Source organism: Electrophorus electricus, chromosome 13, assembly GCF_041902795.1.
Source record: "Electrophorus electricus isolate QZ-2024a chromosome 13, ASM4190279v1, whole genome shotgun sequence".
Lineage (NCBI taxonomy): Eukaryota > Metazoa > Chordata > Actinopteri > Gymnotiformes > Gymnotidae > Electrophorus > Electrophorus electricus.
The window spans coordinates 22,029,182-22,044,881 of record NC_137509.1 but is presented as its reverse complement, the minus strand read 5'-3'; the positions used below and the strand labels follow the sequence as shown (position 1 = coordinate 22,044,881).

Below are 15,700 nucleotides of genomic sequence, written 5' to 3'. Positions count from 1 at the left end.
TCACTGCATTTCACATCCTAGCATGTCATCTTGACAGTAAATTAAAGTGATGCAAGAGAAGCTTACAGCATCTCGTAGTCCAAGGTGCTAACATATAGTTTTTTGATGAATCACTGCACTTCACATTCAGGCATGTGAGTTGGAGAGTAAATGAAAGTGATGCAAAAAAAACTTACAGCATCTGCTATTCCCAGGTGCTAACAGATAGTTTGAGTTAATTATTCACTGCACTTCAAATTTGAACATGATAGCTTGAACATAAATTAAAGGGATGCAATACAATCTTACAGCACCTGCTATTCCCTGGTACTAAAATATTTCTATTTAATCTGTACACTTCACATACAAGCTTGTCAGTTGCAGATTAAAGTAAAGTGATGCAACAAAAACTTACAGCATCTGCTATTCCCAGGTGCTAACAGATAGTTTTTTTAATTAATCACTGCATTTCACATCTTAGCATTTCATCTTGACAGTAAATTAAAGTGATGCAAGAGAAGCTTACAGCATCTCGTAGTCCAAGGTGCTAACAGATAGTTTTTTGATGAATCACTGCACTTCACATTCAGGCATGTGAGTTGGAGAGTAAATGAAAGTGATGCAAAAAAAACTTACAGCATCGGCTATTCCCAGGTGCTAACAGATAGTTTTTTTTATTAATCACTGCACTTCACATTTGAACATGTCAGCTTGAAAGTAAATTAAAGTGATGCAAGAAAAGCTTACAGCACCTGGTATTCCTAGGTAGGGTCCCACCTCAGTACTATCCAGGCCCAAACTTGCTTAGCTTCCAAGGTCAGATGAGATTGGGCGTTCTCAAGCTGGTGTGGCCGTAAGCCTTATACGCTTACTCAAATTGCCTAATCATAGCAAATATGATCAAAGACCAATCTGACAATTTTTTTTATTAATCCCTGCACTTGACATTCTAGAATGTTATCTTGAATGTAATTAAATGATGCAATAAAAGCTTACAATACGGAGCTGGTATACGGAGGCACTAATTATTCACTGCACTTCAAATTTGAACATGATAGCTTGAACATAAATTAAAGGGATGCAATACAATCTTACAGCACCTGCTATTCCCTGGTACTAAAATATTTCTATTTAATCTGTACACTTCACATACAAGCTTGTCAGTTGCAGATTAAAGTAAAGTGATGCAACAAAAACTTACAGCATCTGCTATTCCCAGGTGCTAACAGATAGTTTTTTTAATTAATCACTGCATTTCACATCCTAGCATGTCATCTTGACAGTAAATTAAAGTGATGCAAGAGAAGCTTACAGCATCTCGTAGTCCAAGGTGCTAACATATAGTTTTTTGATGAATCACTGCACTTCACATTCAGGCATGTGAGTTGGAGAGTAAATGAAAGTGATGCAAAAAAAACTTACAGCATCTGCTATTCCCAGGTGCTAACAGATAGTTTGAGTTAATTATTCACTGCACTTCAAATTTGAACATGATAGCTTGAACATAAATTAAAGGGATGCAATACAATCTTACAGCACCTGCTATTCCCTGGTACTAAAATATTTCTATTTAATCTGTACACTTCACATACAAGCTTGTCAGTTGCAGATTAAAGTAAAGTGATGCAACAAAAACTTACAGCATCTGCTATTCCCAGGTGCTAACAGATAGTTTTTTTAATTAATCACTGCATTTCACATCTTAGCATTTCATCTTGACAGTAAATTAAAGTGATGCAAGAGAAGCTTACAGCATCTCGTAGTCCAAGGTGCTAACAGATAGTTTTTTGATGAATCACTGCACTTCACATTCAGGCATGTGAGTTAGAGAGTAAATGAAAGTGATGCAAAAAAAACTTACAGCATCGGCTATTCCCAGGTGCTAACAGATAGTTTTTTTTATTAATCACTGCACTTCACATTTGAACATGTCAGCTTGAATGTAAATTAAAGTGATGCAAGAAAAGCTTACAGCACCTGGTATTCCTAGGTAGGGTCCCACCTCAGTACTATCCAGGCCCAAACTTGCTTAGCTTCCAAGCTCAGATGAGATTGGGCGTTCTCAAGCTGGTGTGGCCGTAAGCCTTATACGCTTACTCAAATTGCCTAATCATAGCAAATATGATCAAAGACCAATCGGACAATTTTTTTTATTAATCCCTGCACTTGACATTCTAGAATGTTATCTTGAATGTAATTAAATGATGCAATAAAAGCTTACAATACGGAGCTGGTATACGGAGGCACTAATTATTCACTGCACTTCAAATTTGAACATGATAGCTTGAACATAAATTAAAGGGATGCAATACAATCTTACAGCACCTGCTATTCCCTGGTACTAAAATATTTCTATTTAATCTGTACACTTCACATACAAGCTTGTCAGTTGCAGATTAAAGTAAAGTGATGCAACAAAAACTTACAGCATCTGCTATTCCCAGGTGCTAACAGATAGTTTTTTTAATTAATCACTGCATTTCACATCCTAGCATGTCATCTTGACAGTAAATTAAAGTGATGCAAGAGAAGCTTACAGCATCTCGTAATCCAAGGTGCTAACATATAGTTTTTTGATGAATCACTGCACTTCACATTCAGGCATGTGAGTTGGAGAGTAAATGAAAGTGATGCAAAAAAAAATTTACAGCATCTGCTATTCCCAGGTGCTAACAGATAGTTTGAGTTAATTATTCACTGCACTTCAAATTTGAACATGATAGCTTGAACATAAATTAAAGGGATGCAATACAATCTTACAGCACCTGCTATTCCCTGGTACTAAAATATTTCTATTTAATCTGTACACTTCACATACAAGCTTGTCAGTTGCAGATTAAAGTAAAGTGATGCAACAAAAACTTACAGCATCTGCTATTCCCAGGTGCTAACAGATAGTTTTTTTAATTAATCACTGCATTTCACATCCTAGCATGTCATCTTGACAGTAAATTAAAGTGATGCAAGAGAAGCTTACAGCATCTCGTAGTCCAAGGTGCTAACATATAGTTTTTTGATGAATCACTGCACTTCACATTCAGGCATGTGAGTTGGAGAGTAAATGAAAGTGATGCAAAAAAAACTTACAGCATCTGCTATTCCCAGGTGCTAACAGATAGTTTAAGTTAATTATTCACTGCACTTCAAATTTGAACATGATAGCTTGAACATAAATTAAAGGGATGCAATACAATCTTACAGCACCTGCTATTCCCTGGTACTAAAATATTTCTATTTAATCTGTACACTTCACATACAAGCTTGTCAGTTGCAGATTAAAGTAAAGTGATGCAACAAAAACTTACAGCATCTGCTATTCCCAGGTGCTAACAGATAGTTTTTTTTATTAATCATTGCACTTCACATTTGAGCATGTCAGCTTGAAAGTAAATTAAAATGATGCAAGAAAAGCTTACAGCACCTGGTATACATAGGTAGGGTCCCACCTCAGTACTATCCAGGCCCAAACTTGCTTAGCTTCCAAGGTCAGATGAGATTGGGCATTCTCAAGCTGGTATGGCCGTAAGCCTTAAACAATTACTCAAATTGCCTAATCATAGCAAATATGATCAAAGACCAATCTGACAATTTTTTTTATTAATCCCTGCAATTGACATTCTAGAATGTTATCTTGAATGTAAATTAAATGATGCAATAAAAGTTTACAACATCTGGTATACGGAGGCACTAACAGACAGTTTTTTGATGAATCACTGCACTTCACATTCAGGCATGTGAGTTGGAGAGTAAATGAAAGTGATGCAAAAAAAACTTACAGCATCTGCTATTCCCAGGTGCTAACAGATAGTTTGAGTTAATTATTCACTGCACTTCAAATTTGAACATGATAGCTTGAACATAAATTAAAGGGATGCAATACAATCTTACAGCACCTGCTATTCCCTGGTACTAAAATATTTCTATTTAATCTGTACACTGCACATACAAGCTTGTCAGTTGCAGATTAAAGTAAAGTGATGCAACAAAAACTTACAGCATCTGCTATTCCCAGGTGCTAACAGATAGTTTTTTTAATTAATCACTGCATTTCACATCCTAGCATGTCATCTTGACAGTAAATTAAAGTGATGCAAGAGAAGCTTACAGCATCTCGTAGTCCAAGGTGCTAACATATAGTTTTTTGATGAATCACTGCACTTCACATTCAGGCATGTGAGTTGGAGAGTAAATGAAAGTGATGCAAAAAAAACTTATAGCATCGGCTATTCCCAGGTGCTAACAGATAGTTTTTTTTATTAATCATTGCACTTCACATTTGAGCATGTCAGCTTGAAAGTAAATTAAAATGATGCAAGAAAAGCTTACAGCACCTGGTATACATAGGTAGGGTCCCACCTCAGTACTATCCAGGCCCAAACTTGCTTAGCTTCCAAGGTCAGATGAGATTGGGCATTCTCAAGCTGGTATGGCCGTAAGCCTTAAACACTTACTCAAATTGCCTAATCATAGCAAATATGATCAAAGACCAATCTGACAATTTTTTTTATTAATCCCTGCAATTGACATTCTAGAATGTTATCTTGAATGTAATTAAATGATGCAATAAAGGCTTACAATACGGAGCTGGTATACGGAGGCACTAATTATTCACTGCACTTCAAATTTGAACATGATAGCTTGAACATAAATTAAAGGGATGCAATACAATCTTACAGCACCTGCTATTCCCTGGTACTAAAATATTTCTATTTAATCTGTACACTTCACATACAAGCTTGTCAGTTGCAGATTAAAGTAAAGTGATGCAACAAAAACTTACAGCATCTGCTATTCCCAGGTGCTAACAGATAGTTTTTTTAATTAATCACTGCATTTCACATCCTAGCATGTCATCTTGACAGTAAATTAAAGTGATTCAAGAGAAGCTTACAGCATCTCGTAGTCCAAGGTGCTAACAGATAGTTTTTGATGAATCACTGCACTTCACATTCAGGCATGTGAGTTGGAGAGTAAATGAAAGTGATGCAAAAAAAACTTACAGCATCGGCTATTCCCAGGTGCTAACAGATAGTTTTTTTTATTAATCATTGCACTTCACATTTGAGCATGTCAGCTTGAAAGTAAATTAAAGTGATGCAAGAAAAGCTTACAGCACCTGGTATACATAGGTAGGGTCCCACCTCAGTACTATCCAGGCCCAAACTTGCTTAGCTTCCAAGATCAGAGGAGATTGGGCATTCTCAAGCTGGTATGGCTGTAAGCCTTAAACACTTACTCAAATTGCCTAATCATAGCAAATATGATCAAAGACCAATCTGACAATTTTTTTTATTAATCCCTGCAATTGACATTCTAGAATGTTATCTTGAATGTAAATTAAATGATGCAATAAAAGCTTACAACATCTGGTATACGGAGGCACTAACAGACAGTTTTTTGATGAATCACTGCACTTCACATTCAGGCATGTGAGTTGGAGAGTAAATGAAAGTGATGCAAAAAAAACTTAGAGCATCGGCTATTCCCAGGTGCTAACAGATAGTTTTTTTTATTAATCACTGCACTTCACATTTGAGCATGTCAGCTTGAAAGTAAATTAAAGTGATGCAAGAAAAGCTTACAGCACCTGGTATTCCTAGGTAGGGTCCCACCTCAGTACTATCCAGGCCCAAACTTGCTTAGCTTCCAAGGTCAAATGAGATTGGGCGTTCTCAAGCTGGTGTGGCCGTAAGCCTTATACGCTTACTCAAATTGCCTAATCATAGCAAATATGATCAAAGACCAATCTGACAATTTTTTTTATTAATCCCTGCACTTGACATTCTAGAATGTTATCTTGAATGTAATTAAATGATGCAATAAAAGCTTACAATACGGAGCTGGTATACGGAGGCACTAATTATTCACTGCACTTCAAATTTGAACATGATAGCTTGAACATAAATTAAAGGGATGCAATACAATCTTACAGCACCTGCTATTCCCTGGTACTAAAATATTTCTATTTAATCTGTACACTTCACATACAAGCTTGTCAGTTGCAGATTAAAGTAAAGTGATGCAACAAAAACTTACAGCATCTGCTATTCCCAGGTGCTAACAGATAGTTTTTTTAATTAATCACTGCATTTCACATCTTAGCATGTCATCTTGACAGTAAATTAAAGTGATGCAAGAGAAGCTTACAGCATCTCGTAGTCCAAGGTGCTAACAGACAGTTTTTTGATGATTTACTGCACTTCACATTCAGGCATGTGAGTTGGAGAGTAAATGAAAGTGATGCAAAAAAAACTTACAGCATCTGCTATTCCCAGGTGCTAACAGATAGTTTTTTTAATTAATCACTGCATTTCACATCCTAGCATGTCATCTTGACAGTAAATTAAAGTGATGCAAGAAAAGCTTACAGCACCTGGTATTCCTAGGTAGGGTCCCACCTCAGTACTATCCAGGCCCAAACTTGCTTAGCTTCCAAGGTCAGATGAGATTGGGCATTCTCAAGCTGGTATGGCCGTAAGCCTTAAACACTTACTCAAATTGCCTAATCATAGCAAATATGATCAAAGACCAATCTGACAATTTTTTTTATTAATCCCTGCAATTGACATTCTAGAATGTTATCTTGAATGTAAATTAAATGATGCAATAAAAGCTTACAACATCTGGTATACGGAGGCACTAACAGACAGTTTTTTGATGAATCACTGCACTTCACATTCAGGCATGTGAGTTGGAGAGTAAATGAAAGTGATGCAAAAAAAACTTACAGCATCTGCTATTCCCAGGTGCTAACAGATAGTTTGAGTTAATTATTCACTGCACTTCAAATTTGAACATGATAGCTTGAACATAAATTAAAGGGATGCAATGCAGTCTTACAGCACCTGCTATTCCCTGGTACTAAAATATTTCTATTTAATCTGTACACTTCACATACAAGCTTGTCAGTTGCAGATTAAAGTAAAGTGATGCAACAAAAACTTACAGCATCTGCTATTCCCAGGTGCTAACAGATAGTTTTTTTAATTAATCACTGCATTTCACATCTTAGCATGTCATCTTGACAGTAAATTAAAGTGATGCAAGAGAAGCTTACAGCATCTCGTAGTCCAAGGTGCTAACAGATAGTTTTTTGATGAATCACTGCACTTCACATTCAGGCATGTGAGTTGGAGAGTAAATGAAAGTGATGCAAAAAAAACTTACAGCATCGGGTATTCCCAGGTGCTAACAGATAGTTTTTTTTATTAATCACTGCACTTCACATTTGAGCATGTCAGCTTGAAAGTAAATTAAAGTGATGCAAGAAAAGCTTACAGCACCTGGTATTCCTAGGTAGGGTCCCACCTCAGTACTATACAGGCCCAAACTTGCTTAGCTTCCAAGGTCAGATGAGATTGGGCGTTCTCAAGCTGGTGTGGCCGTAAGCCTTATACTCTTACTCAAATTGCCTAATCATAGCAAATATCATCAAAGACCAATCTGACAATTTTTTTTATTAATCCCTGCACTTGACATTCTAGAATGTTATCTTGAATGTAATTAAATGATGCAATAAAAGCTTACAATACGGAGCTGGTATACGGAGGCACTAATTATTCACTGCACTTCAAATTTGAACATGATAGCTTGAACATAAATTAAAGGGATGCAATACAATCTTACAGCACCTGCTATTCCCTGGTACTAAAATATTTCTATTTAATCTGTACACTTCACATACAAGCTGATCAGTTGCAGATTAAAGTAAAGTGATGCAACAAAACCTTACAGCATCTGCTATTCCCAGGTGCTAACAGATAGTTTTTTTAATTAATCACTGCATTTCACATCCTAGCATGTCATCTTGACAGTAAATTAAAGTGATGCAAGAAAAGCTTACAGCACCTGGTATTCCTAGGTAGGGTCCCACCTCAGTACTATCCAGGCCCAAACTTGCTTAGCTTCCAAGGTCAGATGAGATTGGGCATTCTCAAGCTGGTATGGCCGTAAGCCTTAAACACTTACTCAAATTGCCTAATCATAGCAAATATGATCAAAGACCAATGTGACAATTTTTTTTATTAATCCCTGCAATTGACATTCTAGAATGTTATCTTGAATGTAAATTAAATGATGCAATAAAAGCTTACAACATCTGGTATACGGAGGCACTAACAGACAGTTTTTTGATGAATCACTGCACTTCACATTCAGGCATGTGAGTTGGAGAGTAAATGAAAGTGATGCAAAAAAAACTTACAGCATCTGCTATTCCCAGGTGCTAACAGCTAGTTTGAGTTAATTATTCACTGCACTTCAAATTTGAACATGATAGCTTGAACATAAATTAAAGGGATGCAATGCAATCTTACAGCACCTGCTATTCCCTGGTACTAAAATATTTCTATTTAATCTGTACACTTCACATACAAGCTTGTCAGTTGCAGATTAAAGTAAAGTGATGCAACAAAAACTTACAGCATCTGCTATTCCCAGGTGCTAACAGATAGTTTTTTTAATTAATCACTGCATTTCACATCTTAGCATGTCATCTTGACAGTAAATTAAAGTGATGCAAGAGAAGCTTACAGCATCTCGTAGTCCAAGGTGCTAACAGATAGTTTTTTGATGAATCACTGCACTTCACATTCAGGCATGTGAGTTGGAGAGTAAATGAAAGTGATGCAAAAAAAACTTACAGCATCGGCTATTCCCAGGTGCTAACAGATAGTTTTTTTTATTAATCACTGCACTTCACATTTGAGCATGTCAGCTTGAAAGTAAATTAAAGTGATGCAAGAAAAGCTTACAGCACCTGGTATTCCTAGGTAGGGTCCCACCTCAGTACTATACAGGCCCAAACTTGCTTAGCTTCCAAGGTCAGATGAGATTGGGCGTTCTCAAGCTGGTGTGGCCGTAAGCCTTATACTCTTACTCAACTTGCCTAATCATAGCAAATATCATCAAAGACCAATCTGACAATTTTTTTTATTAATCCCTGCACTTGACATTCTAGAATGTTATCTTGAATGTAATTAAATGATGCAATAAAAGCTTACAATACGGAGCTGGTATACGGAGGCACTAATTATTCACTGCACTTCAAATTTGAACATGATAGCCTGAACATAAATTAAAGGGATGCAATACAATCTTACAGCACCTGCTATTCCCTGGTACTAAAATATTTCTATTTAATCTGTACACTTCACATACAAGCTTGTCAGTTGCAGATTAAAGTAAAGTGATGCAACAAAAACTTACAGCATCTGCTATTCCCAGGTGCTAACAGATAGTTTTTTTAATTAATCACTGCATTTCACATCCTAGCATGTCATCTTGACAGTAAATTAAAGTGATGCAAGAAAAGCTTACAGCACCTGGTATTCCTAGGTAGGGTCCCACCTCAGTACTATCCAGGCCCAAACTTGCTTAGCTTCCAAGGTCAGATGAGATTGGGCATTCTCAAGCTGGTATGGCCGTAAGCCTTAAACACTTACTCAAATTGCCTAATCATAGCAAATATGATCAAAGACCAATCTGACAATTTTTTTTATTAATCCCTGCAATTGACATTCTAGAATGTTATCTTGAATGTAAATTAAATGATGCAATAAAAGCTTACAACATCTGGTATACGGAGGCACTAACAGACAGTTTTTTGATGAATCACTGCACTTCACATTCAGGCATGTGAGTTGGAGAGTAAATGAAAGTGATGCAAAAAAAACTTACAGCATCTGCTATTCCCAGGTGCTAACAGATAGTTTGAGTTAATTATTCACTGCACTTCAAATTTGAACATGATAGCTTGAACATAAATTAAAGGGATGCAATGCAGTCTTACAGCACCTGCTATTCCCTGGTACTAAAATATTTCTATTTAATCTGTACACTTCACATACAAGCTTGTCAGTTGCAGATTAAAGTAAAGTGATGCAACAAAAACTTACAGCATCTGCTATTCCCAGGTGCTAACAGATAGTTTTTTTAATTAATCACTGCATTTCACATCTTAGCATGTCATCTTGACAGTAAATTAAAGTGATGCAAGAGAAGCTTACAGCATCTCGTAGTCCAAGGTGCTAACAGATAGTTTTTTGATGAATCACTGCACTTCACATTCAGGCATGTGAGTTGGAGAGTAAATGAAAGTGATGCAAAAAAAACTTACAGCATCGGCTATTCCCAGGTGCTAACAGATAGTTTTTTTTATTAATCACTGCACTTCACATTTGAGCATGTCAGCTTGAAAGTAAATTAAAGTGATGCAAGAAAAGCTTACAGCACCTGGTATACATAGGTAGGGTCCCACCTCAGTACTATCCAGGCCCAAACTTGCTTAGCTTCCAAGGTCAGAGGAGATTGGGCATTCTCAAGCTGGTATGGCTGTAAGTCTTAAACACTTACTCAAATTGCCTAATCATAGCAAATATGATCAAAGACCAATCTGACAATTTTTTTTATTAATCCCTGCAATTGACATTCTAGAATGTTATCTTGAATGTAAATTAAATGATGCAATAAAAGCTTACAACATCTGGTATACGGAGGCACTAACAGACAGTTTTTTGATGAATCACTGCACTTCACATTCAGGCATGTGAGTTAGAGAGTAAATGAAAGTGATGCAAAAAAAACTTACAGCATCGGCTATTCCCAGGTGCTAACAGATAGTTTTTTTTATTAATCACTGCACTTCACATTTGAACATGTCAGCTTGAAAGTAAATTAAAGTGATGCAAGAAAAGCTTACAGCACCTGGTATTCCTAGGTAGGGTCCCACCTCAGTACTATCCAGGCCCAAACTTGCTTAGCTTCCAAGCTCAGATGAGATTGGGCGTTCTCAAGCTGGTGTGGCCGTAAGCCTTATACGCTTACTCAAATTGCCTAATCATAGCAAATATGATCAAAGACCAATCTGACAATTTTTTTTATTAATCCCTGCACTTGACATTCTAGAATGTTATCTTGAATGTAATTAAATGATGCAATAAAAGCTTACAATACGGAGCTGGTATACGGAGGCACTAATTATTCACTGCACTTCAAATTTGAACATGATAGCTTGAACATAAATTAAAGGGATGCAATACAATCTTACAGCACCTGCTATTCCCTGGTACTAAAATATTTCTATTTAATCTGTACACTTCACATACAAGCTTGTCAGTTGCAGATTAAAGTAAAGTGATGCAACAAAAACTTACAGCATCTGCTATTCCCAGGTGCTAACAGATAGTTTTTTTAATTAATCACTGCATTTCACATCCTAGCATGTCATCTTGACAGTAAATTAAAGTGATGCAAGAGAAGCTTACAGCATCTCGTAGTCCAAGGTGCTAACATATAGTTTTTTGATGAATCACTGCACTTCACATTCAGGCATGTGAGTTGGAGAGTAAATGAAAGTGATGCAAAAAAAACTTACAGCATCTGCTATTCCCAGGTGCTAACAGATAGTTTGAGTTAATTATTCACTGCACTTCAAATTTGAACATGATAGCTTGAACATAAATTAAAGGGATGCAATACAATCTTACAGCACCTGCTATTCCCTGGTACTAAAATATTTCTATTTAATCTGTACACTTCACATACAAGCTTGTCAGTTGCAGATTAAAGTAAAGTGATGCAACAAAAACTTACAGCATCTGCTATTCCCAGGTGCTAACAGATAGTTTTTTTAATTAATCACTGCATTTCACATCCTAGCATGTCATCTTGACAGTAAATTAAAGTGATTCAAGAGAAGCTTACAGCATCTCGTAGTCCAAGGTGCTAACAGATAGTTTTTGATGAATCACTGCACTTCACATTCAGGCATGTGAGTTGGAGAGTAAATGAAAGTGATGCAAAAAAAACTTACAGCATCGGCTATTCCCAGGTGCTAACAGATAGATTTTTTTATTAATCACTGCACTTCACATTTGAGCATGTCAGCTTGAAAGTAAATTAAAGTGATGCAAGAAAAGCTTACAGCACCTGGTGTCCCTAGGTAGGGTCCCACCTCAGTACTATCCAGGACCAAACTTGCTTAGCTTCCAAGGTCAGATGAGATTGGGCGTTCTCAAGCTGGTGTGGCCGTAAGCCTTATATGCTTACTCAAATTGCCTAATCATAGCAAATATGATCAAAGACCAATCTGACAATTTTTTTTATTAATCCCTGCACTTGACATTCTAGAATGTTATCTTGAATGTAATTAAATGATGCAATAAAGGCTTACAATACGGAGCTGGTATACGGAGGCACTAATTATTCACTGCACTTCAAATTTGAACATGATAGCTTGAACATAAATTAAAGGGATGCAATACAATCTTACAGCACCTGCTATTCCCTGGTACTAAAATATTTCTATTTAATCTGTACACTTCACATACAAGCTTGTCAGTTGCAGATTAAAGTAAAGTGATGCAACAAAAACTTACAGCATCTGCTATTCCCAGGTGCTAACAGATAGTTTTTTTAATTAATCACTGCATTTCACATCCTAGCATGTCATCTTGACAGTAAATTAAAGTGATGCAAGAAAAGCTTACAGCACCTGGTATTCCTAGGTAGGGTCCCACCTCAGTACTATCCAGGCCCAAACTTGCTTAGCTTCCAAGGTCAGATGAGATTGGGCATTCTCAAGCTGGTATGGCCGTAAGCCTTAAACACTTACTCAAATTGCCTAATCATAGCAAATATGATCAAAGACCAATGTGACAATTTTTTTTATTAATCCCTGCAATTGACATTCTAGAATGTTATCTTGAATGTAAATTAAATGATGCAATAAAAGCTTACAACATCTGGTATACGGAGGCACTAACAGACAGTTTTTTGATGAATCACTGCACTTCACATTCAGGCATGTGAGTTGGAGAGTAAATGAAAGTGATGCAAAAAAAACTTACAGCATCTGCTATTCCCAGGTGCTAACAGCTAGTTTGAGTTAATTATTCACTGCACTTCAAATTTGAACATGATAGCTTGAACATAAATTAAAGGGATGCAATGCAATCTTACAGCACCTGCTATTCCCTGGTACTAAAATATTTCTATTTAATCTGTACACTTCACATACAAGCTTGTCAGTTGCAGATTAAAGTAAAGTGATGCAACAAAAACTTACAGCATCTGCTATTCCCAGGTGCTAACAGATAGTTTTTTTAATTAATCACTGCATTTCACATCTTAGCATGTCATCTTGACAGTAAATTAAAGTGATGCAAGAGAAGCTTACAGCATCTCGTAGTCCAAGGTGCTAACAGATAGTTTTTTGATGAATCACTGCACTTCACATTCAGGCATGTGAGTTGGAGAGTAAATGAAAGTGATGCAAAAAAAACTTACAGCATCGGCTATTCCCAGGTGCTAACAGATAGTTTTTTTTATTAATCACTGCACTTCACATTTGAGCATGTCAGCTTGAAAGTAAATTAAAGTGATGCAAGAAAAGCTTACAGCACCTGGTATTCCTAGGTAGGGTCCCACCTCAGTACTATACAGGCCCAAACTTGCTTAGCTTCCAAGGTCAGATGAGATTGGGCGTTCTCAAGCTGGTGTGGCCGTAAGCCTTATACTCTTACTCAACTTGCCTAATCATAGCAAATATCATCAAAGACCAATCTGACAATTTTTTTTATTAATCCCTGCACTTGACATTCTAGAATGTTATCTTGAATGTAATTAAATGATGCAATAAAAGCTTACAATACGGAGCTGGTATACGGAGGCACTAATTATTCACTGCACTTCAAATTTGAACATGAATGCCTGAACATAAATTAAAGGGATGCAATACAATCTTACAGCACCTGCTATTCCCTGGTACTAAAATATTTCTATTTAATCTGTACACTTCACATACAAGCTTGTCAGTTGCAGATTAAAGTAAAGTGATGCAACAAAAACTTACAGCATCTGCTATTCCCAGGTGCTAACAGATAGTTTTTTTAATTAATCACTGCATTTCACATCCTAGCATGTCATCTTGACAGTAAATTAAAGTGATGCAAGAAAAGCTTACAGCACCTGGTATTCCTAGGTAGGGTCCCACCTCAGTACTATCCAGGCCCAAACTTGCTTAGCTTCCAAGGTCAGATGAGATTGGGCATTCTCAAGCTGGTATGGCCGTAAGCCTTAACAACTTACTCAAATTGCCTAATCATAGCAAATATGATCAAAGACCAATCTGACAATTTTTTTTATTAATCCCTGCAATTGACATTCTAGAATGTTATCTTGAATGTAAATTAAATGATGCAATAAAAGCTTACAACATCTGGTATACGGAGGCACTAACAGACAGTTTTTTGATGAATCACTGCACTTCACATTCAGGCATGTGAGTTGGAGAGTAAATGAAAGTGATGCAAAAAAAACTTACAGCATCTGCTATTCCCAGGTGCTAACAGATAGTTTGAGTTAATTATTCACTGCACTTCAAATTTGAACATGATAGCTTGAACATAAATTAAAGGGATGCAATACAATCTTACAGCACCTGCTATTCCCTGGTACTAAAATATTTCTATTTAATCTGTACACTTCACATACAAGCTTGTCAGTTGCAGATTAAAGTAAAGTGATGCAACAAAAACTTACAGCATCTGCTATTCCCAGGTGCTAACAGATAGTTTTTTTAATTAATCACTGCATTTCACATCCTAGCATGTCATCTTGACAGTAAATTAAAGTGATTCAAGAGAAGCTTACAGCATCTCGTAGTCCAAGGTGCTAACAGATAGTTTTTGATGAATCACTGCACTTCACATTCAGGCATGTGAGTTGGAGAGTAAATGAAAGTGATGCAAAAAAAACTTACAGCATCGGCTATTCCCAGGTGCTAACAGATAGATTTTTTTATTAATCACTGCACTTCACATTTGAGCATGTCAGCTTGAAAGTAAATTAAAGTGATGCAAGAAAAGCTTACAGCACCTGGTGTCCCTAGGTAGGGTCCCACCTCAGTACTATCCAGGACCAAACTTGCTTAGCTTCCAAGGTCAGATGAGATTGGGCGTTCTCAAGCTGGTGTGGCCGTAAGCCTTATATGCTTACTCAAATTGCCTAATCATAGCAAATATGATCAAAGACCAATCTGACAATTTTTTTTATTAATCCCTGCACTTGACATTCTAGAATGTTATCTTGAATGTAATTAAATGATGCAATAAAGGCTTACAATACGGAGCTGGTATACGGAGGCACTAATTATTCACTGCACTTCAAATTTGAACATGATAGCTTGAACATAAATTAAAGGGATGCAATACAATCTTACAGCACCTGCTATTCCCTGGTACTAAAATATTTCTATTTAATCTGTACACTTCACATACAAGCTTGTCAGTTGCAGATTAAAGTAAAGTGATGCAACAAAAACTTACAGCATCTGCTATTCCCAGGTGCTAACAGATAGTTTTTTTAATTAATCACTGCATTTCACATCCTAGCATGTCATCTTGACAGTAAATTAAAGTGATGCAAGAAAAGCTTACAGCACCTGGTATTCCTAGGTAGGGTCCCACCTCAGTACTATCCAGGCCCAAACTTGCTTAGCTTCCAAGGTCAGATGAGATTGGGCATTCTCAAGCTGGTATGGCCGTAAGCCTTAAACACTTACTCAAATTGCCTAATCATAGCAAATATGATCAAAGACCAATGTGACAATTTTTTTTATTAATCCCTGCAATTGACATTCTAGAATGTTATCTTGAATGTAAATTAAATGATGCAATAAAAGCTTACAACATCTGGTATACGGAGGCACTAACAGACAGTT

The 15,700-nt window shown here is 36.7% G+C and overlaps 7 non-coding genes and 12 pseudogenes across 7 annotated transcripts; all 19 read right to left on the bottom strand.

Annotated features, from left to right (window-relative positions):
* Positions 1-719: 719 nt before the first annotated feature.
* LOC145649849 (5S ribosomal RNA) lies at positions 720-838 on the bottom strand. The gene has a single exon (XR_014116631.1). It is a non-coding gene; the product is annotated as a 5S ribosomal RNA (ribosomal RNA).
* A 1,106-nt stretch (positions 839-1,944) lies between these two features.
* On the bottom strand, positions 1,945-2,063 carry LOC145644092 (5S ribosomal RNA; annotated as a pseudogene).
* A 1,325-nt stretch (positions 2,064-3,388) lies between these two features.
* Positions 3,389-3,507, bottom strand: LOC145649461 (5S ribosomal RNA; annotated as a pseudogene).
* A 791-nt stretch (positions 3,508-4,298) lies between these two features.
* Positions 4,299-4,417, bottom strand: LOC145649460 (5S ribosomal RNA; annotated as a pseudogene).
* A 666-nt stretch (positions 4,418-5,083) lies between these two features.
* LOC145650190 (5S ribosomal RNA) lies at positions 5,084-5,202 on the bottom strand (annotated as a pseudogene).
* A 352-nt stretch (positions 5,203-5,554) lies between these two features.
* LOC145646936 (5S ribosomal RNA) lies at positions 5,555-5,673 on the bottom strand (annotated as a pseudogene).
* Positions 5,674-6,340: 667 nt separating this feature from the next.
* Positions 6,341-6,459, bottom strand: LOC145646933 (5S ribosomal RNA). Its single transcript, XR_014116245.1, has one exon. It is a non-coding gene; the product is annotated as a 5S ribosomal RNA (ribosomal RNA).
* Positions 6,460-7,250: 791 nt separating this feature from the next.
* LOC145647600 (5S ribosomal RNA) lies at positions 7,251-7,369 on the bottom strand (annotated as a pseudogene).
* A 446-nt stretch (positions 7,370-7,815) lies between these two features.
* On the bottom strand, positions 7,816-7,934 carry LOC145646921 (5S ribosomal RNA). Its single transcript, XR_014116243.1, has one exon. It is a non-coding gene; the product is annotated as a 5S ribosomal RNA (ribosomal RNA).
* Positions 7,935-8,725: 791 nt separating this feature from the next.
* On the bottom strand, positions 8,726-8,844 carry LOC145647599 (5S ribosomal RNA; annotated as a pseudogene).
* Positions 8,845-9,290: 446 nt separating this feature from the next.
* Positions 9,291-9,409, bottom strand: LOC145646910 (5S ribosomal RNA). The gene has a single exon (XR_014116242.1). It is a non-coding gene; the product is annotated as a 5S ribosomal RNA (ribosomal RNA).
* Positions 9,410-10,200: 791 nt separating this feature from the next.
* Positions 10,201-10,319, bottom strand: LOC145643963 (5S ribosomal RNA; annotated as a pseudogene).
* A 352-nt stretch (positions 10,320-10,671) lies between these two features.
* LOC145644080 (5S ribosomal RNA) lies at positions 10,672-10,790 on the bottom strand (annotated as a pseudogene).
* Positions 10,791-11,895: 1,105 nt separating this feature from the next.
* Positions 11,896-12,014, bottom strand: LOC145650337 (5S ribosomal RNA; annotated as a pseudogene).
* Positions 12,015-12,460: 446 nt separating this feature from the next.
* Positions 12,461-12,579, bottom strand: LOC145646899 (5S ribosomal RNA). The gene has a single exon (XR_014116241.1). It is a non-coding gene; the product is annotated as a 5S ribosomal RNA (ribosomal RNA).
* A 791-nt stretch (positions 12,580-13,370) lies between these two features.
* On the bottom strand, positions 13,371-13,489 carry LOC145647598 (5S ribosomal RNA; annotated as a pseudogene).
* A 446-nt stretch (positions 13,490-13,935) lies between these two features.
* LOC145646888 (5S ribosomal RNA) lies at positions 13,936-14,054 on the bottom strand. Its single transcript, XR_014116240.1, has one exon. It is a non-coding gene; the product is annotated as a 5S ribosomal RNA (ribosomal RNA).
* A 790-nt stretch (positions 14,055-14,844) lies between these two features.
* On the bottom strand, positions 14,845-14,963 carry LOC145650336 (5S ribosomal RNA; annotated as a pseudogene).
* A 446-nt stretch (positions 14,964-15,409) lies between these two features.
* Positions 15,410-15,528, bottom strand: LOC145646877 (5S ribosomal RNA). The gene has a single exon (XR_014116238.1). It is a non-coding gene; the product is annotated as a 5S ribosomal RNA (ribosomal RNA).
* Positions 15,529-15,700: the final 172 nt, after the last annotated feature.